This window comes from Musca domestica, unplaced genomic scaffold, assembly GCF_030504385.1.
Source record: "Musca domestica strain aabys unplaced genomic scaffold, Musca_domestica.polishedcontigs.V.1.1 3, whole genome shotgun sequence".
Lineage (NCBI taxonomy): Eukaryota > Metazoa > Arthropoda > Insecta > Diptera > Muscidae > Musca > Musca domestica.
Genome location: NW_026712299.1, coordinates 1,695,904 through 1,719,525, shown reverse-complemented (window position 1 = coordinate 1,719,525; position 23,622 = coordinate 1,695,904). Strand labels below are relative to the sequence as shown.

Sequence of the window (23,622 nt, the reverse complement as noted above, 5' to 3'; positions counted from 1 at the left end):
TTGTTTAAAAATCCACGTTTATTGATCTTTGAAAAAATATTGTTTAAAAATCCACGTTTATTGGTCCTTGAAAAAATATTGTTTAAAAATCCACGTTTATTGATCCTTGAAAAAATATTGTTTAAAAATCCACGTTTATTGATCCTTGAAAAAATATTGTTTAAAAATCCACGTTTATTGGTCCTTGAAAAAATATTCTTTAAAAATTCACGTTTATTGGTCCTTGAAAAAATATTCTTTAAAAATCCACGTTTATTGATCTTTGAAAAAATATTGTTTAAAAATCCACGTTTATTGGTCCTTAAAAAAATATTGTTTAAAAATCCACGTTTATTGATCTTTGAAAAAATATTGTTTAAAAATCCACGTTTATTGGTCCTTGAAAAAATATTGTTTAAAAATCCACGTTTATTGATCCTTGAAAAAATATTGTTTAAAAATCCACGTTTATTGATCCTTGAAAAAATATTGTTTAAAAATCCACGTTTATTGATCCTTGAAAAAATATTCTTTAAAAATCCACGTTTATTGATCCTTGAAAAAATATTTTTTAAAAATCCACGTTTATTGATCCTTGAAAAAATATTCTTTAAAAATCCACGTTTATTGGTCCTTGAAAAAATATTCTTTAAAAATCCACGTTTATTGATCCTTGAAAAAATATTCTTTAAAAATCCACGTTTATTGGTCCTTGAAAAACTATTCTTTAAAAATCCACGTTTATTGGTCCTTGAAAAAATATTCTTTAAAAATCCACGTTTATTGGTCCTTAAAAAAATATTCTTTAAAAATCCACGTTTATTGATCCTTGAAAAAATGTTCTTTAAAAATCCACGTTTATTGATCCTTGAAAAAATATTCTTTACAAATTTACGTTTATTGGTCCTTGAAAAAATATTCTTTAAAAATCCACGTTTATTGATCCTTGAAAAAATATTCTTTAAAAATATTTTTTTATATGTTTGTTTTCTCTTTTTATAAGTTTTATCATTTCCGCAGGTTAATTTTATTCGACCATTATCCACACTTTTTTTGGTATTTATATTCTTCCTCATTTATGTGGTCTTCATTGCTTTTGTTAATGAATAATTTTATGGGGAAATCAAATAAAAAAAAAAATATTTCCCATTTGCATTGTTTGTATGAATCAAACAGCATTGCTGCGTGGTCCATGCATGGTCAGACTCAGAGAAGAACAAAAAAACCAAAGCAGAGAATTCTGCAGATCACAGAGATCTCTGCAGAATACTCGCACACACACACACCAAATTTTTACTCTCATTGGTCTATGCGACATGTCGTCTCCCCCCAAAATTAAGTCTATTTCGAATATAAACAAAAGAAAAAAATGTTTTCAAAATTTTTTCCTCTTTGGTATAAAACCAAATGAATTCGTACGCAATGGTTTAGTTCGAAAACGCGAATTTCCATAAAACGATCATAGCACCGCGGTTGGTTGTGCATGATTCACGACATCTCACCTATATGTTGTAGATTGATTATTCAAAACGTTCCGATCTTTATCGATACAGACAGACAGACACAAGTGACAAAAATTGTGATTTTTTTGTGGCAAGTGCGTGTGTGCGTTTGTGGTGCGAGAAGTCGGGCGAAGCAGAAATCCCATAGCAAAAGAGTTCACATATTATTCATCAGCAGCTAGCTAATCAAAAGAAGACGAAGAAGAATAAATAAAAAAGTGTGTGAATTGTTTTATTTTTAGATTTCGTTGTTGTACATAATTTTGTGTAGAATGTTATTGATGTTGTTGTTGCCAGAAAAAAAAAAACGCAAAACAAATTCAATATTTATTTTTGGTTAAACAATGATTTGAAATTGCCTTGACAAAGGTTGTGTGGTGTGTGTGTGTGCCTTGTCGTCGCTTCTTCTCAGTATGTTCGGTCATTAATTACGCATTGATCGGATTGAATGAAAACAAAAGTAATTAAATTAAACAAAGAATAAGAAACACATATTAAGATGGACTGTGAGAATTTTTGTGAAAACGAAATTAAATGGTTTTAAATTTTTTTAAGAACATTTTTAAATAATATCGGAGCTATAAATGTGGGTATTTTCAAAAGTATTTCTAGGAATATTTTGTTTTAATAGCTTGTATTATTATTATTTTTTCAATGAATAAACAAATATTTTCTTTATATATAATTTTTGTCAATATTTTTTCCTGTTTTTTTTAATAGTACTCCAGACAACTTCTTAAAAAAATGTTTTTCTATTACCATACGAACTACAAACGTGCATTCATTAAAAATATCTTTCACAGAATACATTTCAAAAAAAAAAAAAAAATAAATAAATAAATAAATAATAATAATAAATAAATCGGTACACGATATCGTATAGCCCCCATATAACGGTACCCCCCGATATTATTATTTGTATTTTGAGGATTTTAGCCACATTTGTCCAATATAAAATAAAAATCCATACAAGGAGTTCTTTCTGAGTACTTTACCCTCTGGAAAATAATTGTTTATATAGGTCCACGATATCGTATAGCCCCCATACAACTGTACATTTTTCAAGGGAATTGTCTGAAAATCGACACCAGGAATTCCTTGTGAGTACTTTGACCCCTAGAAGAGATTTGTCTATATAGGTGCAAGATATCGTATAGTGCTACCAACATGGGTTTTTAAATAGTTTTTTTTTTAAGATCATTCTCAGGTTAAAATGTCTATTGAAAAATTTTTTTTCGAAGACAAACCCTGAATTTTTAGAATAACTCTCCGAGTTAAAAAAAAGTGGATTTTAAGACTATTTTTTATGTCCATCCTCTTTATTAATTGAGGTTTTTCGGATTTTTTTTAAGAATCGCACTTTAGGAATTTTTACAATCCGCAATTTGAATGAAGTTATATCCCTGTAGATTTTCCCCGAATTTGCTTTGAAGAAATATAAAATATCCAAGCAAATAATAAATATGTCAAAAACAAAAAATCCGTGTTTAAAATTGAATGATTCTTGAAAAAATATAAAATATCCGAGTAAATAACTCGGGTGATTTTTAAAAAATATGTATGAAAAATTCCACGTTTAAAACAAATTAAAAAGTATCTGTCGGTTGTGCCGACAGACGTGTACACTTAGTCAACGTACTGGATTTGGACTATATCCTTCACTTTATTATGATTATTTTTAAAAAATGTTGAAATCTAAATTGATAAAAATATTCGGATGTTCAATATTTAAAACAAATCGTGTGCCGATAACTGTCGTCTTCATAGCAGATCTAAGTAGAAATATTGGAATTAGTAAAATTTGAGGAAGAGCATGTGCTTTTTTCGCATTTAATGGATATATAATTTTTCCAAAATTTTGACCTTTTATGGGGGAGATACTTGATGAGGCGATATTGTTTATTTTCGCACATTTTCCAGGACTTAAAAACAATTACGATTTGCAAAGTATGCACAAAATTGGGTGATTGATTGTTCTGTAAAGTAAGTTATTTTATTTTGCAGTTTTGACCTTTTGTAGGAGAGGTACCAGTAATAGTTGAGCGATATAACACATTTCCGAATTCGATCTAATTTCGCTTTTGAAATTATGTCACGGAGCACTGCATAGATATTACCCTTAGCATTTTGACTAGGGACATTTGCCCAATATGTACGCACTCCATCGTGCTGTTAGTTGTTGTGGTCCATTTTACAGCTAAATATAATCCAATGTTCATCCAAAATGCTAAATTTCTTCCATGTTGACTGGTTTCATCAGGAAAAATTTTCTATTTTTGGTTCATTTGAACCCCTGAACATTTTACGATCGTCTCCAAATGCAAGAGGCCCCTTTGTATCTCCAAATTTAGATATTTGGTTATATTCGTCAACGAAATAAGCGCAAAAGCCAGAATTTGTTATTTGTGTTTGGACCAAAATCAGATTCTCTCTTCGAAAGTTATCTGGCGCTCCAAGCATGTAAACGGACGGACGGACGCCCCTACAAATCCCCTTTGGGATATGATCGCAAAATACTTAGGAATTGAAATGGGGCAAAACAGAAAGTTTTTCTGATTTTTCAGTTGCTTTACAGGTCTAACCTACATAGAATTTGGCATAAGATTGAAGTTTAGGACAAGGCAGAAGCTTAGAACTTTGGATGGCCATCGGATAATATTTATTTATTAATTAGATTTTTTTAAGGTTTTTAAAAACCATTGTAGCAATAAATCTGGATTGTTTTAGCGATGTCTGTCCGTCTCTCCGTATATGGAAATCACTCTAGCTTCCGAACGAAATGAAGTAGATTGATAAAATATTACTCAAATGTATATTATATCTGCAGGACTTTTGATATTAAAAATGGGCCATGTAGGTCCACGTTTTGGTATAACCCCCATGTAACGGTACCTCCCGATATTCGGTATTTTGATGATTTTAGCGACGTTATCCACCGGAATTGTTTCAAATTTGGTATTTGAAGTTCGAAATGGAATTCGATTTCTACAACCTAAGACAGAAAATTGTCTGTGCAGGTCCACTACTTCGTACAGTCCCCATACAAGAGTAACTCCCGATATTCGGTACTTTGTTGATTTTAGCGACACTATTCACCGAAATTGTTTCAAATTTGCCCATGACAGAAAATTGTTTTTGCAAGTCCACGTCTTCGTATAGCCCCCATGTAACGGTACTTCTTGATATTCGGTATTTTGATGATTTTCGTTGACATTATTCACCGATTTTTTTTAAGTTTCGCATTTGAATATTGTAATGTATGCAGGTCTATGTCGTCGTTTAAACCTTGACCCGTTTTAACAGAATTTGTAACGGATTTTATTGGTTTTGAGAATTGTCAAATTCGTTCCAAATGGTGGTGAGTATTCGAAGCCCGGTCGAAATTATATTTTTTTTTGTTAAAAAAAAATTTAAAGAATTAAAAGTAATATTAAAAAGATTTTTTTTTTAATTTTTTAACTTTACCCCAGCTATGAACTTCAATATTTTTAATAAAATTTTCAACGACCAAACATGAATTTTTACTAACACTTGTAAATAATTTAAATTTAAAGTTTTTTTTATGACGTATTTATTTTTATAGGAATATAAGAAACAATTTTCGCCGATTTTTTAGAATAATGTACATCATAGCTATAAAACGTTACTTTTTTGTAAACATGAATTCTTCATAAATACTTTTTTATCTCAACTCCATTGTTATTATACAAAAATAACAACAACCCAATTTCGATTAAAATATAAATATTTTTGTTTCTTACTGCAAACCAAATTGTTTTAACATGTCTCACGATCTGTCTGTGATATAAACTTTTCTTTTTGTGTGCCTTTGTTGTAGTCACGTATTTTTCTCCCGAAAATCGGGTATCTTCGCCACCAATTATCATATTGAAATTTATGCCTTATCTTGATGTTGTTGATAAACATTTAATTACAGCCAATATTCTCCAGTCGTGTTGCAGTGATTTGGTCAATGGGTAAATCCAGTAGTCTCGTAACATTGTAAATAAACAGCGTTATAAATTATATGTGTCGGGATGGATGGGTGAATTTAAAATGAGTATGTAAAATGAGTATTTTAATGTTTTGTTGTAAATATAATGATTTTTTTGGAGGAGGATTAATGAATTGGTGCTGATGACGATGCTGTGGGAATGATAATTGGTTTTACTTTTTTTTAATTTTTTGGAAATCGAATACAAATTTAATTGTTTTGAAATAAAAGAACAAGAAAAATGTTATGACCATAGGTCTCTTAGGACCAAATCCGATCTAACGATGTCCGTCCGCCCGTCTGTCTGGCAGGTGCACACGATAACTCTCGAAGGAAGTATCCGATTTGATCCAAATTTGGTACATCGTAATACTGTTGTCAAACTTAGATCGAGTTCGAAGATGGGCAATATCAATCCACTCCTTCTGGTACCTCGCACACAAAATATCAAAATTTTCAAAAAAATAATTTATGGCAGAGAAAGAGAAAGGATAATCCGATTTCGCTCCAATTTTGCGAATCCTAATTTTTTAATGAGTGCTAGGTCAGGTGCAAAAGTGGACAATATCGGTCTACCCCATCAAGTACCTCCCCCACAAATGGTCAACATTTTGAATAAATACAACCCTTATAAAATGTGATGTAAGAGTCCGATTGTCTTCAAATTTCACATATCCCAATAATTCTGTTGACTCCTTCTGGTACCTCCTCCACAAAAAGCCTAAATTTTAAAAAATACATTTTCTGCACAGAAATGGAAAGGATAATCGGATCTTTCTCTAACTTGGCGAATTCTAATATTTTAATGAGTTGTAGGTCAGGTGCGAAATTTGACAATATCGGTCCACCCCATCAAGTACCTCCACCACAAATGGTCAAAATTTTGAAAAAATACAATTCTTATAAAATGCGTTGTAAGAGTTCGATTGCCTTCAGTTCTAGGTCAGGTGATAATATCGGTCTGCGAACCCCTTGTAGTACCTCATACACAAGGTGTCACAAGAAGCAGCTCAGCGATTTTTTACAACTTGCTATATCTAAATATTGTCAAGAGTTTGAATAATCATAACGGAAGTCAACATATTTTTAAATAATCGAACATTAGCTGAGAGTATACATCTGCCGACCGTCCTAAACTTTTTTTACTTGATATTTAAAAATTACTTTTTATGGCTGACAAATAAAACTTGGACTTAAAAAAAATTATAAATCACTTTTCTCTAATTATCGACTGTTGTAAATTTGGAGAGATGAAATTAATTTAACAAAAAAACAGATATCTTCAATTCAAAAAACACCGGCTTTGCTGTTTGACATACTTCCATCGGAGAGAGGTAGAGAGTGATACATTCGTAATAAATGTGTTACGCCATATAACATAGCCAATTGAAGCTTTATTAGAACGAAATTGGCCAGGTGACATACAAACGTTATACTACGATTTTTTAATTTGTGCAATTTATCTATTCCAACAGAGCGTGACATATGATTCAGGTGCTTTTTGTGAATGAATTACACATTTCAACTAGATATTATTTGATTTACTAAAACATTTTAATATGCAAATAAATTATATTAAATAATTTTGTTTTGAGAGATTGAAAATCTGATTTGGTTTAGCAAATTTTCATTTTTTATTTTTGTCAAAAAAAAAATTTATTATTTTTGTCAAAATTTTCTGAAGGTTTTCTATCACCAAAGAAATTAAAAAATACAAATTTTCAGAAAATTAATTGGAAAGTATGAACAAAACTCTTTTTTAAATAGGGTCCAAAACGTGGACATATATTGATAATATTTTTCTAGTAGCGTTTTTACATAATAAGAACTTCAAATTCCAATATTTGGTGAAATCAAGTGGAATACAGGGTGAAAAAAAAAAATTTTTTTTTTTTTAAATTTTATTGAAAGAAATAGCATCAAATTTTAGAATAAGTTTAGATTTGTTCGAATTGGTCACCTTTGGTACTAATTATGGCCTTCAAACGGCCAATGAAACCGTCACACTATGCCCGAATGTTGCCCTGCAGTATTTTGATCGACACTTTGGAATTTTTTAGTACCAACCTTGCTTTCCAAAATACTCCAGAAACAATAGTCTAACGGATTGGTATCCGGAGATTTCGGTGACCATTGTGTGTTGGAAATGAGGAACCTCATTTTGTAACCATTCTTGGGTGGCGCGTGCAGAGTGTGATGGTGCTGAATCCTGTTGGAATGTCCAAGGTCTGCGGCAAAAAGGTTTGCGTGCCCAAGGTTTTAATACACCCTCCAGAATATAATGGCGGCCAAGACCATCACCATGGCCGTCGCTTGAGTTTGGTGGCCAACCGAAGGTGCAAATTTTCAGCTGACCTCTTTGACAAGTAAACACGATAGTTTTGTTTGTTTACAAACTGCTGGACAACGAGTGTTTTCTCATCGGAGAAAAAGCAACAAGTGAATCAACTCTTTAGCTCTTTTGAGTCTATTTTCTTTCTGTTGCGGTGTAAGTTCTTAGACTTTTTGAAATTTTTAAATGGCTTTGCCGAATGGAATATTGCGATATGTTCATCGGATGCATTTCCGAACCTCCACCTAATCTCAAACACAGATACAATCTGTAATTAAAATATCAAATGCCAGAAATTTATCTCTATCACTTTATCCAATACCAAATACAGTAACATTATGTAATTTTCGTACAATTATAGTACACATATCCGATACCACCTCGAGGACATACATGGACAGCGACCTTAATAAGAAGGTGAAGATTTCAAGCAATACCTGTTGACCAAATACCAAATTGTTCCAAATTAAAAATAAGTACGAATTTCCAAAGCTTCCTGCGTAATCCAATCCTTCACTCCAAAATTAATCTTATTTCAGGATTCCAGACCTATCGGTTCACCAAAATCCAAATTGTACCAAATTAAGTACATTTTAGTACCTACGAGTACAAATTTCCATATAACTAAATCTTACACTCCGATAGTAATCTAATATCTAAATTTCAGGATACCAGCTCTATTGGTTAACCCAATTCCAAATTGTACCAAATTTAGTACCATTTAATACACTTAAGCACAAATTTTGATAACGACCTACACCATACAGTCCAATAGAAATCTTATTTTTCCGAATTCCAACTCTACCGGTTCACCCAAATTTAAATTGTCCAAATTTAGTACACAAAAGTACGAATTTCTAAAACTATCTACACTCCTCAGTCTCGCAATGCTATAGTAATCTTATTTTCAAATTTCAGGATTCTAACTCTATTGGTCCTCCCATAATTTAAATTGTACCAAACTTAGTATAATTAGTACACATAAGTACGAATTTCCAAAACTGTCTGTATACCCCAATTGTACACTATAACAGTAATCTTAATTCCAAATTTAAGGATTCCCACTCTATCGTTTCACCCAAATCCAAATTGTACCAAATTTAGTACATATAAGTACAATTTTTCAAAAATACCGATATTATGCAATCCAAATTTAGTACACATAAGTACGAATTTCAAAAAGTACCAACATATATCAGTCGCACAGTGCTATAGTAATTTTACTTCCAAATTTCAAAATTCCAACTCTAGCCAAAACATAAATTATACCAAACCATTTAGTTCACATGAGTACGAATTTCAAAAACTACACACATACCTTGGTCCAACAATGCAATATTAATCTTATTTCTAAATTTCAGCATTCCAGCTCTATGGGTTGACCTAAATCGAAACTGTACCAAATTAAGTACCATTTAGTACCATTTTCATGCACATAAGTACAAATTTCGAAAATCACCTCAATATCCCAATCTTATTCTCCGCCAGTAATGTTTATTTCATGTTTCACGATTCGAACTCCATCCGTTCCTCCAAATTCGAATTGTACAAACTTTAGTACTGTTTAGTACTTTTCGTATATTTGAGTAGGCACTTCCACAACTACCTCCTTATAAGGTTGAGCTGTTGGCTCGATACTGCTCAAGCTTGATTCACATTCCAAATTTCGAGTTTTTAGCTCTGACCGTTCACATGATACGTAATGGTGCCAAATGTAGGGTATATACAATTTGATACGGTCGAAACGTGCTTAGTTGAAATAATGGTTTTAGACCCTAGGTCTCTTTTGGACAAATCCTTTTCAGAACATTTGGAGTCGATCTAGCGATGTCCGTCCATCCGTCCGTCCGACTGTCTGTCTGTCTGGCTGGCTGGTGCGCACGATAACTCTCGGTGGGAGTATCCGATTTGGTCCAAACTGAGTACATCGTAATATTTTTGTCAAACTTAGATCGAGTTCGGAGATGGGCAATATCGGTCCACTCCTTCTGGTAGCTCTCCCACAAAAGTTCGAAATTTTCAAAAAATATAATCCGATTTTGCATGTCCTAATATTTCCGTCAGTGCTCCACGCCCTCAAGTACCTCCCCGACAAATGGTCAACATTTTGAATTGTTAGATTAACTCCTTATTTCTGTGTATTTATCTCACGCAGTAAGAATCCACCGTGAGTCCACAAGCTCTTAAATTGAAAATCCGTAATATATAAGATTTTTATAAAAAGGTTTATTAGAAAAATTCAGGAAACAATGTAAAAGAAAACTCAAAACCGAATGACAAGAAAAGCACACAAAAACATTTCAACAAAGTATTTGAATTGAAAAGTATGAATACTACAACAATTGCCACCTCAAATCAAATGCTTTCTTAAAATAACAAATGCAAATATTACATTGTAATATGTAAAAGTTTACAATTGTGCTGATGACGTTGTTTTCCCAATGCTTTAGTTAGAATGTCTGCTGCATTTTCATCAGAAGAAATATATTCGATATCAATTACATGATCATCATATTTTTCGCGTACATAGTGATAGCGGATGTCAATATGTTTGCTCTTCTTTTGAACTGTTGGATTTTTTACCAAAAACTGAGCTCCTTGGTTATCACATAGAATTTTGGTAGGGTATTCTACATACATGTTGAATTCTAACTCATTAAGTAGTTCTCGATGGAAACACACTTCTTTAGTAGCTTGACATAAGGCTATATATTCAGCTTCCATCGTGCTTAAAGCTACCACTGATTGCTTGCGTGATTCCCAGGCTACTGCACCGTCTCCCATAAACAAGACAAAACCTGAGTAGGACCTGCGATCATTCACATCACATCCCCAGTCAGCATCCGCAAAACAATTAAGATTTCCTGAATTGGCTTTTAACGTAATTCTTCCCTCTGGGAAATTTCTCAAGTATCGCAAGACATGCTTAGCTACTTGAAAGTGCTCATTGTGTGGATGAGAATTGAATTGGCACAGTTTTGACACTACGTGCATTAGATCCGGTCTTGAAATTACCGCCAAATACATTAAAGCACCTGTCAAGCTCTGATACGAATGTGGATCCAAGTCTGTACAATTCATATCACACTTGACCAAAACAGTACCATTAGGCCATGGGGTGTTTGCAGGCTTACAGTCTGACATTTTCCAACGCTTCAGTACTTCTTCACAGTACATCTTTTGATGGATAGTTATATCACCTCTGGGTTCATCACGTTCAACTTCCATGCCTAAAAAAAACTTCACAGGACCACGATCTATAGCTTCTACATATTTATTCAAATTCGATACAATTTCGTTCATTTGCCTCTCAGTAGAACATGCTATTAACATATCATCGACATACAAAGCAATCAGGCTGATATCTTTTCCTTCCCTTTTGACATACACACAAGTATCGGATTTGCATCTTTTGTAATTATTTTTCATCAAAATATCGTTGACCTTTTTGTTCCACTCACGGCCTGCTTGCTTCAAACCGTATAAAGATTTTTGTAATTTGCATACTCGACTTGTGTTATTGTCAAACATAGGAGGTTGCATCATGTAAACTTCTTCATCTAAATCCGCGTTCAAATATGCCGCTACAACGTCGATATGATTTACCAACAATTTATGTTGTGCAGCCAATGACAGGAATAATCGTATGACCGAATGTCGAACAACAGGAGCAAATGTTTCTTTATAATCCACATTATACTTCTGGGAACATCCATGCGCCACAAGTCTAGCCTTATACTTTTCAACGGAACCATCAGGTTTGCGTTTCAGGGAAAACACCCATTTGCATCCTATGATATTCTTCCCCTTGGGTCGATCAACGAGAGTCCACGTTTGATTCTTCATTAAGGATTCATATTCCCTTACCATTGCTTCTTTCCATTTATCTGAATTTTCGGAACCCAGTGCTTCCGCAATTGTTTGAGGGTTTTCAATTATTGAGTTCAACATTTCTACATTTTCGACTATCCTTGGTCGAAGAACTCTATCTGTCTGTGGAATAATACATTTGTTCCTTCTTTTATTATTTGGAATAATTGGCTCTTGTATGTTTGATGATGGCAATTCAGATGCCTCGACACGAGTATTATTAGTTTCTCGATCGTTTGTCAGCTTCAAAATCTCTGTACAAAACACTTCAGGTTCGATTGATTCATCCGATAACTTTTCAAACGACTCTTCGTAAAATAAAACATCTCGAGCAACGCGAATTTGCTTTGATTTAGAATCCCATAACCGATATCCTTTGGATGAAGTGGAATAACCAACGAATTTCATTTTGACTCCTTTCGGCATAAATTTTCTTCCCTTAGATTTCGGACCTTTTTGTAAGACAATTGCATCACACCCAAAAATTTTAAAATGATGTACGGATGGTTTTCTACCTATCCATTTCTCGTATGGAGTAACATCTCCAAGAACCTTAGTGGGAGCTCTATTTCTTATGTAGGCAGCTGTATTAATTGCCTCTCCCCACAATCTTTGTGGTAAACCAGACGAATGCAGTAAACTTCTGGCCATCTCCACTAAAGTCCTATTAGCTCTCTCGGCTACTCCATTCTGCTGAGGGGTATAACAAACTGTCGTTTGATGAACTATACCCTTTCTTGCAAAGAAATTTTGGAATTTGATATTTATAAATTCCTTACCGTTATCACTACGAACAACCTTAATCTGACGATCTGTCTGCTTCTCTACGGTTGCAGCAAAACGTTCGAAAACTTCAAAAGCTTCAGATTTCTTCTTCAAGCAAAATACGAATGTGAAACGAGAAAAATCGTCTATAATGGTCATAAAATACGAAGATCCACCTATCGACTGCACATCCATAGGTCCGCATATATCCATATGCAACAATTCCAATACGTCTTTCGTTTGAATTGTAGAATAAGCTTTAAATGGTTTGGCAGATATTTTACAAAGTCCACATGTGACACAATCTATGCTATCAGGAACTTTCAATACCAATCCATTAACCATGTTTTTTGTCACTAATTTACACATATCGTGTACATTCATATGACCAAATCGTTTATGCCATTTTTGAGTTACATCCTTGTCAACAGCAACATTCAAAGACTGAACTTCATTTTCCATTCTAACCTTTGCAATAAACATCTCATCCACCAATTCAGCCATCAATATATTAACGCCATGGGTACTTTTCATTACTGCTCCATTATCGTGAAATACCACGGAATGCCCGGCTTTGATTATCTTTGAGATTGATAAGAAATTTGAATGAAGTTGGGGTACATACCATACGTTTCGCAATGTCAGAGTTGTAGTAGAAGTCTGCAATTTGATATCACCAATTCCTTCAGCAAAAATACTTTCCCCAGATGCCAATATAATTTGCTGTCTTGATTCTGTCAATGATTGAAAAAACAGTTTGTTCCTGCACATATGTGATGTCGCCCCACTATCCATAATCCATGATGTTGCAATTTTCGGTCTATTATCATATAAGGAACACGCATAATCTCTTCTTCTCTTCTCACTATCACCATTTTTACATTGAGATCGGATGTGTCCTATCTTACCACAACGAAAACATTTCATATTTGATGTAGGCGATTTCTTATTATTGAAATTGGTTTTTGATTGTTGCGAATGCATTTCATTTTTCAGATTATGCCCATAAATTTGATCTTTATTATGACTTTTGTTACCGCTCTTGGAGTTTGCGGCAAACGCAGTCTCGCCATTATCCACAGTCTTGTCGCCTTGTCGGGTTTCTTCCTCCAAAATCTTGGAAATTAATTTATCGTAGGTGGGTAATTTGTCTCTGCTCTCAATAGCTATAACAAAACCTTCCATTTCATCAGGAAGACTACAGAGCAATAAAATGGTCAATAAATCATCATTCAAACTTATTCCAATTTCCTTTAGTTCATCAATCGTGCAACAAAATTCATTTATTTGCACTGAAAATTTCTCAGCATGTCTGAACTTGAACCGAACCAACTTCTTGAATAACTTCACCTTTCTGGATGCCGTGTCAGCCTTGTATAATGAACTAAGTACATCCCATGCTTCCTTAGCTGTCGCACAATTCTTGATGTGTATTAATTCGCTCGCTTTCACAGAAAGGGTTATCGTTGCTAAAGCTTTTCTATCATTATTCATCCAAATTGTTTTTTCAGCAGCACCAATAGGACATTCAATCTCAATAGTATTCCATAGATCCAACGTTATTAGCAAGCTCTTTACCTGGATACACCACGTTCCATAATTTTCGCTGTTTAGTTTCTCTATGCTAGCCACAGAATTAGCCATTTTACTTCCCTTATTCCCAGATGTCCAATTTGCAAAATTATATTTAAGAACTTCGGAAATCTGGGCCCATAACCTTTGTTAGATTAACTCCTTATTTCTGTGTATTTATCTCACGCAGTAAGAATCCACCGTGAGTCCACAAGCTCTTAAATTGAAAATCCGTAATATATAAGATTTTTATAAAAAGGTTTATTAGAAAAATTCAGGAAACAATGTAAAAGAAAACTCAAAACCGAATGACAAGAAAAGCACACAAAAACATTTCAACAAAGTATTTGAATTGAAAAGTATGAATACTACAACATGAATAATTACAACTCTCATAAAATGTGATTGATGTAATAGTCCGATTGTCTTCAAATTTCACACATCCCAATAATTTTATTAACCCAAGGTCTGGTGATAAGATGGGCAAAATCGGTCTACTCCTTCTGGTACCTCCCCCACAAATGGTCGAAATTTGCTAAAAAATATATATTTTCTGCACAGAAAGGGAAGCAATAATCTAATTTTGCAAATCCTAATATTTGCCTCAGTTGTAGGACTCGTGTCAAAATGGATAGTATTGGTCCACTCCATCAAGTGTCTCTCCCACAAAGGGTCAACATTTTGACTAATTATAACTCTTGAAAAATATGATGTAAGAGTCCGATTGTCTTCAAATTTCACACATCCTACTATTTTTATGAACCCAAGATCTGGTAGTAAGACGGAATGTATCGGTCCACTCCTTTTGGAACCTCTCCCACAAACGTTCAAAATTTTAAATATCCATGAAGTTTATAAAAAGCGAAATCAACACCCGATTTCATTCCAGACATAGTACATCTCAATATTTCTATCAACACGAGATATGTTATAAAGATGGTAGAGATCGGGCCATTTATTTTGGTACCTGCACCACATAAGGTTCAAAATTTTGAAAAACTCACAGAAAACCAAATAAGCATCAAACTCTCTCTAAATTTCACACACACAAACATTTTTGCTAGCACAAGATCTGTTGTGAAGACACTATATATATCTGCGAACCATTTCGGGTACCTCACCCACAAAGGGACAATATTTGCAATACTTTTATCTGGCATAAATTGTGGAACAACTCAGCGATTCTTTAGTACTTGCTATATCTAAATATATGTCTCTCATACAGAATCCTGAGATGAATAAGGAATTTATGATTTCCCATAAATTGGGTATAAATGTTAGATTTTCTTATGTCATATTAATTTAGGTCAGATACGAAATTGACATTATTGACCCATTCTTTCCAAAACCCCTCCATAGAGGGTCAAGAGTTTGAAAATTCGTAACAGAAGTAAAAATATTTTAAAATAATCGAACATTGGCTGAGGGTATACATCTGTCGGTAAAACCGACCGATTCTTTATACCCTACAACACTATGTGTTGGGGGTATTATAAGTTTGATTGGGCCAAAAATTATGTAACACCTCGAAATATTGATTTCCCACATAGGAAAGTATATATGGATCTTCCTAGCTCGCCGAGCTGAGTCGATCTAGCTATGTATGTCCGTCCGTCCGTCTGTCCGTCTGTCCATGTTAATTTGTAATCACGCTACAGGTCGCAATTATGGCCCGATCCTTACGAAATTTTGCATGAAGGTGGGGTTAAGGTCAGAATAGAAGCCTATTTCTTTTGGAGATGATCGCCAAATGTTTAGGGGTTGAAATGGACCAAATACTGAAAATATGTCGGATTTTGCAGTAGCTATACAGGTCGCAATTATAGACCAATCGACGCGGATTTTCGCATGTAGCTAGAGTTTAGGGCGGGGAAGAAGCCTACCAAATTGGGTGATCATCGGATAATATTTAGCGGGTAAAATAGACCATATCTTTTGTGTTGAAAAAAATTCAAAAATTTTCATTAAACCGCGAATATTTTAAATCCCGGCGAAATCACAAAGCCGTGACAAAGTTACTTCTGATCTTTACATTGATATTAACATCCAACAAATCGGATATATAGCAAAATATGTGCGATATATATGTCTATCAAAGAAGATATGCTTGAAAAATCTCTTATATGTCGAGAACGGCTGAACTGATTTCGACAGTTCTCATTAATTCAGAATGGCCTCTTGGCAGGAAAGAAAAAACGTCTAAAAAATCGCATAAAAATATCTCTCTAAAGATGAAAATATAGATTTTGTAAAATTTTCTCATATTTTTCAATTTTTGTCATATTTTTGGCATATTTTCATTTTGAATTAAACATTTGGTAATATTTCTACAGCTAACAAAACTAAGTAGTTAGGATATAAGGATATCATATACAGATCTCATTTATGGCCCGATCCTTACTATATTTTGCATGCGGATAAAATGAGGGTCAAAATAGAAGCCTACTCTTTTTGGAGATGATCGCCATATATTTAGGGGTTGAAATGGACCAAAAGAACTGCAAAATTGTCAGCACGTCGTAATTCCCGATCCTCATGCACATTTGAATGGGGGTTACCGGACATTGCAAAAGCCAAGCAGTTTTGGATGGCCATCCAAAAATATTCAATGTGTGAAATAGTTTGCCAACTTTTGTAGACAAAATACGAAAATGTCCATTCCAGAGACTTTTTGGAGAACTCACAAATACAGGAAAGACGCACTTCTGACTATTTCGTTACCGCTGATTTCGTTGAAGAAGATAGTCAAATGTCTGTATCTCATATAGATGCGTTTCAGTCAAAAACCAATAATAAATGTTAATCTTTTGCCACTTCTAGGAGATTATAGGTCTTTGAGAAATATTGGTTCCAGATCTAGGAAGACCATTTACGTGCAACATCTACCAATAAATTGGAAATGAGCAAATTAGTTTAAGTTGCTATTATTCGAAAATTAGAGAACGAAACCTGATGGTTTTCTTTTATTATTTGTCACAATATCTTGTGGAATTCTTCCGAGTATCTCGCCTATTTAAACTGTATCGTTTATTATAGTGTTGTAGGGTATCCAACGGTCGGCCCCGCTCGACTGTAGCCTTTGCTTACTTGTTTTTACTTGTTTTTTCTTTCTTTTCACATTTTGCAATTTTAATTGGATGGTGTTTGTTGTAATGCAATAATCAAATCAGCAACACTAGGCAATGACCACGACGGGCCTTCAAAACAATTTGTTGTCGCTTTTAGAACTTGCAAAACTCAATGTCATTGATTGTAAAATATATTGATGCATTTTCCAGAAGTTGAGGAAAATACACATACAAAACTAAATAATTTCCATAGCATAGGGGCCGCGTGTTCAATGTTAGCGGCGGGTGATAATTCTTTTGTTTTTGGGGTCGTTATACTCATTGTGGGTATAACACGCCACAAAAATTGTCAAATAGATAAGGGGGTACAATTTGTACTAATACACAACATTATACGTTTTGCTGTTCTGCTATGTCAATTGTGATATATGTATGTGTGTATGATTTTAATGACATACATAACTCGTATAAACAGAAATATATACTTATGTAGGTGTTTTTTTGTTGTTTTTGAACTTTGAAACGTGGTTTTATTGCATGAGCCACTAATTTTTGCTGGCCACTAGACTTTGACATTTTTAAAAGAAAACCCTTTTATACCCTACACCACATGGTGGTCAGGGTATTATGTCTTTGTGCATTTGTTTGTAACAAGCAAAAGGAAACGAGATAGACCAATAGTTCCTTTTGATGATCTGCATAGAATCACATTCTGAGTCGATTTATGCATGTCCGTCCGTCCGTCTGTCCGTCTGTCCATGTATTTTTGTTAACAAAGTACAGTTCGCATTTATTGCCCTATCCAGGTGAAATTTTGCACAAATCATTTGTTTGGACCAAGGACGAACCCTATTGAAATTGGAGATAATCGGTCAAAATTTAGATATAGCTCCCATATATATCTTCGTCCGATTTGCCTTTTATTGTGCACCAAACGTGTAATATCAGCCCGAATTGTATGGAATTTTGCACATAGAACCAAATCAGGTCTGAAAATAAGTATGCCAAATTTGATCGAAACCGGTTCAGATTTAGCTATAGCTCCCATATATATTCTTCATCCGATTTGTTATTTTTGTCCCCCGCAGCCGTAATATGCACTCTGTAACACCAATATTTGGGGAAATCTATCAAATACAGCTCAGAAATACGTGTGCTAAATTTTATCGAGATCGGTTCAGATTTGGACATAGCTCCCATATATAACTTCGTCCGATTTACCTTTTATTGTGCACCAAACGTCTAATATTTGCCCAAATTATATGAAATTTGGCACATTGAGTCAAGAAGCTGGTATGTCAAATTTGGTGAAGATCGGTTCATATATAGTTATAGCTCCCATATATACTGTTCATCCGATTTGTCATATTTGTTACCCACAGCCGTAATATGCACTCCGTAACTCACTTTCTGAGTCGATTTATACATGTCAGTCCGTCTGTCCGTCCGTTTGTCCATGTGTTTTTGTGAACAAAATGCAGGTCGCAGTTATTATCCGATTGAGATGAAAATTTCCAAAAATATTTGTTTGGCCCAAGGACGAACTCTATCGAAATTAGTGAGAATCGGTTCAAATTTAGCTCTGATATATATCTTCAACCGATTTGAGGTTAATTGTGCACCAAACAGTCAATATCTGTCCAAATGACCTGAATTTTGGCACATCCGACCGAATTCAGTTAAATTTGGTAAAAAAAATCTGTTCAGATATAGCTATAACTTCCAGATATATGTTTCATCCGATTTGGTGTTTGAGTCGCTGCACTCCACAACACCAGAGTACCTGATATCAGATACAACCCAGAAATACCTCTGTAAAATTTTATCGAGATCGGATCAGATTTAGATATAGCTCTCATATATATCTTTTTCCAATATCAGGTTTATTGTGCACCAAATGGCCAATATCAGTCCAAATGACCTGAATTTTGGAATATCCGACCGATTTCAATCTAGAAGCAAGTACATCCAATTTGGTGAAAATTGGTTCAGATATAGCTCGGAATTGGTGTTTAAGTCCCTTACATTAGTAATATGCGCTCCACAACAATGATATTTGGTACCAGATATCAGATATAGCCCAGAAATACCTCTGTAAAATTTTATCGAGATCGGATCAGATTTGGATATGGCTCTCATATATATCTGTATCCGATTTCAGGTTTATTGTGCACCAAATGGCTAATAAATGGCTAAATTCATCCTAGAAGCAAGTTCTTCAAATTTGGTGAAAATCGATTCAGATATAGCTATAGTTCCCATAAGTCGATTTAGTCCGTTCGTCTATCCGTCTGATGAAAATACTTTGGAGTCCGAACGTTGTGAAGTAGGGAGACAAAAATTTCATTCAAATTCATTTTAGTTCCGTAGAAGTTTTGGTATAGAACCTAGGCTATATTGGTCGATGTTTTGGTATACAATATAACTACAGCCATACCCATATAACTAACTATCCTGGCAGATTTAATGTGTTTTCAGGCAATTTGTTTCTTGTAGGTAAGTTCCTTGCTGAAAACTCTTCATATAAGTCCAAGTTTTATTATAGACCCAATATATCTGCACCTCGTGACATTCGGTATTTTGATGATTTGTGTCATACTTTTCACCGGAATTGTTTCAAATTTGGTATTTGGAGTTTGTATAGCTCCATATAACGGTAGCTCCTGATATTCGGTATTTTGACAATTTTTTAGCGATATTGTTCAAAGGAATTATTTCAAAGTTGACATTTAGTGTTGCCAGTAAATATTATCTTCTCTCATAGAAAATAAGCTACATAGGCCCAAATTTTCGTATAACCCCTATATAATTGTTCCTAACGATAATCGGTATTATGTCGCACGTTTCACCATTTTTATACCATCCACCATACTATGGAGGGTATATTAAGTTTGTCATTCAGTTTGTAACTCCTCAAAATACTCATGTCAGACCCAACAAAGTATATATATTCTTGATCAGCGTGAAATTCTAAGACGATTTAGCCATGTCCGTCTGTCTGTCTGTGTGTCTGTCTGTCTGTCTGACTGTCCGTCTGTCTCTTGTAATCACGCTATCTTTCGAACAAATTGAGATAGAAGGCTAAAATTTTGCACACATGTATATTTTGCCAGTAGGCAGGTTAAGTTCGTAAATGGGTCATTTAGGTCCAAGTTATTATATAGCCCCCATATGACGGTACTTCCCGATATTCGGTATTTTGCTGATTTTAGCTACATTATTCACTGGAATTGTTTCCAATTTGGCATTTGAAGTTCGAAATGGATACTACATCCTAAGTCAAAAAATGAGCCATGTAGGTCCACGTCTTCATATAGCCCCGATATAACGGTACCCCCCGATATTCGGTATTTTGATGATTTTAGCGACATTATTTAATGGAATCGTTCCAAATTTGGTATTTGAAGTTCGTAATAGATACTGCAGCATAAAACAGAAAATGGGCCATGTAGGTCCACGTCTTCGTATAGCCCCCATATACCATACCCCCGATATTCGGTATTTTGATGATTTTAGCGACATTATTTACCGGGATTGTTTCAAATTTCGCATGTGAAGTTCGTAATAGATGCTGCAGCGTAAAACAGAAAATGGGCCATGTAGGTCCACGTCTTCGGTATTTTGTTGATTATAGCTACATTATTAACAGATTTTTCTTCAAGATTCGCATTTAAAGATTGTAATAACTTATGACAAAAGTTGCCTATGCAGGTCCACGTCGTCGTATAGGCATTCGGTATTTTTAAGATTTTAACAGAATTTTTAACGGATTTTATTTTTTTTTTTTTTGGAAATTAACAAATTTGTACCAAATGGTGGAGGGTATTAAAAGTTCGGCCCGGCCGGATTTACAGCTTTTTTACTTGTTTTTTTTTTTAATTTGGTATTTGGAGTTTGTAATGGGAATACCTTCCTATGAGAGAATATCACCTATCTAGGTCCACATCTTCGTATTTGTACCCACATAATGGTACCTTCAAATATTCGATATTTACCAGATTTTTCAACGGAATTGGTGTTTTTAAGTTACAATAGGTACCGCCTCCTCTGATAAAAAATGTACTTCTTTGACTAAAAACAACCTGTACGGCTAGGTGTAATTTTTCGTATATTTTAATACTTTCAGAGGCCATTCCAGAATTTTGGAAATTTTACATGTTTCTTCCAAATGGAGGGAGGGTAATAAATAATAATTGCATAGACACGTCGTAGATTTATATAATCAAAAACATTTTTCATAAAAATCCGCAAAAACTCAAAGAAACTACCTATTTTTTCTTATGACTAGATAATGATATTCTTTCGAAATCTTATTACCATAATTTGCTCCTCCCATAATTATGAAGGTCATTTAAAACTCAAAAAAAAAAAAACTCATTAAAGTACAATTTCTTCTTAACAATTATCCATTATTATGATTTATCTCTCGTTGTTTCCGGAAGATTATAGTTGATAATAGTAGCTCTGTTGCATTTGTATATCCATCATCATCACCATCATCGGCATCATTATCCTCAAACTGTGAAGTGATTAACAAATGTTTAATTTCTGAATAAATATCCAATACTGGCTGGATAGTTCTGTTGAAATGCAATTCAAACGGGCTTTACCCTACAATGCAAGGTGTAGGCATTATAGGTTTCTCACGCTGTCCCGGAAAAAAATAGGGAATCAAGTAAATTAAGGCTACATTCTGTAATACGAGGCAAATGTTAACATTTTATGGGGGATATACCGCCGAAGTGAGCCAATCCAATGACTGAGAAAAAAACATCCAGAAGAAATGGAAGAAGCTGGAATCTTAAAATTCTGCACTAGGGTCAGTTTTGGGTGGGATTTTGAAAATTCGTACTAAAAGGGTACAAAAAATACTGTAATGTTCTAAAAATTTAATACTTTGTAGTGGATAAACCGAATGAGATTTAATTCTGAAACTTGGATAAGCTTTTTTTTTTTTGAAATTCGAACTTAGAGGTTACGAAAAGTTATAAAATGGTACTAAATTTGGTATTGTCTGGAAATTAGATTGATATATGAATGTGGTTTTGGAAATTTGTACTAAGTGTAAATGGTACTAAATTTGAAACAGTTTGGTTCAGGGTAAACGGATGAAGCCGGAAATTTTATATTGGGGTACCTGTTGGTGGTAAGCTTGAGAATTAAAGTTTGTTCTGGAAATGTGTACGAAAATTATAGAACGGTACTTAATGTGGTGCAATTTCGTATTGGTTGAAGGAATAAGGCTGGAATCATAAAATATGATATTGAAGTCTCTGTTGGTATCTGGGATTGAGATATGGAGGAGCTTGGAAATCTGCTCTATAATTGTGCGAAAAGTACTAAATTGAACTATATTTTTTTGGTACAATTTGGTATTCGATTAACTGATAGTGCTTGATATTATGTATTAGGGTCGTTGTTCATGTGTAGCCTGAACATACGGAGGTGGTTGCGTATTATAATTGTACCAAAAATATTTGGGATATGGAGGTGGTTTTGAAAAAGTGTACTACAGGTGCACGAAAAGTACAAAATAGTACTATATTTGGTATAATTTGGTATTGGGTGAACAGATAGTGCTTGCAGTTTGAAATTTGGTGTTAGGGTCGCTGTTCATGTCTAGCCTGGACATATGGACGTGGTTTCAGAAATGTGTACTTTTCTTGTGCGAACGGTACTAAATGGTAGTATTGCGTGAAGGAAAAGAGATTAAATCCTAAAATTTGATATTGAGGCCTTTGTTGGTATATGAGATTGAGATATGGAGGTGATTTGTAAATGTGTACGAAAAGTACTAAATAGTACTTTGTCTGGTCTGATAGTGCTCGAAATCTAGAATATGGTATTAGGATCGCTGTTCAAGTGTGGACGTATGGAGGTGGTTTTGTACTATAATTTTACCAGATGTACTGAACGATACTATATTGATATTTAGATTACTGATTATATCTGTGTTTGAGAATTGACGGTGGTTTGAAAATGCGTCATATATTTGTATGAAAAAGTACTAAATGGTACTAAATTTGGTAGTAGGTGAAGGGACGGAGCTGAAATCCTTAAATTTGATGTTGAGATCTCGGTTGGTGTCTGGAAGTGAGATATGGAGGTGGTTTTGGCACTTGCCAGTATTAAATAATTTCGAACCTAATGTAAAAATTTGGACACTTATTTCAAATTTCATGCGAATAATTGTTAACCAAAATAAAGACCTTTTGTTGAGAAGGTACTATTAGGTGTCGACCGACATTTCCCATATTTACATTAGATATATATTTGGTTTCAATATTGAGATATACGAAGTTTGAAAAAAATTGTGATTTTTTTGCAAAAAAATATAATTTTAACACTTTGTGGTGGAGGTACCAGTAGAAGTTGATCATCAAGTCCATAGTCACACTAGATCTGCTGTAGGCAAATGTTTGCGCTATGAGAAGTTAAAAGAAATATCGTTTATTTATTATGTATTTCATGAGAAATATAATTATTCAAAATTATGAGCATTTGTGGTTGAGGTAAGAGAAGGAACGAACCGATTTCGGT

The 23,622-nt window shown here is 34.0% G+C and overlaps 1 protein-coding gene across 1 annotated transcript in view; it reads left to right on the top strand.

The window, feature by feature from the left end:
• The first annotated feature begins 1,412 nt into the window (after window positions 1-1,412).
• The window catches only part of LOC101894701 (uncharacterized), a 183,234-nt gene continuing 161,024 nt past the window's right edge, over window positions 1,413-23,622 (top strand). Inside the window, exon 1 of the mRNA XM_059124566.1 lies at window positions 1,413-1,699. The gene's annotated coding sequence lies outside the window, so the exon portion shown is untranslated. The remainder of the gene's footprint in view (window positions 1,700-23,622) is intronic.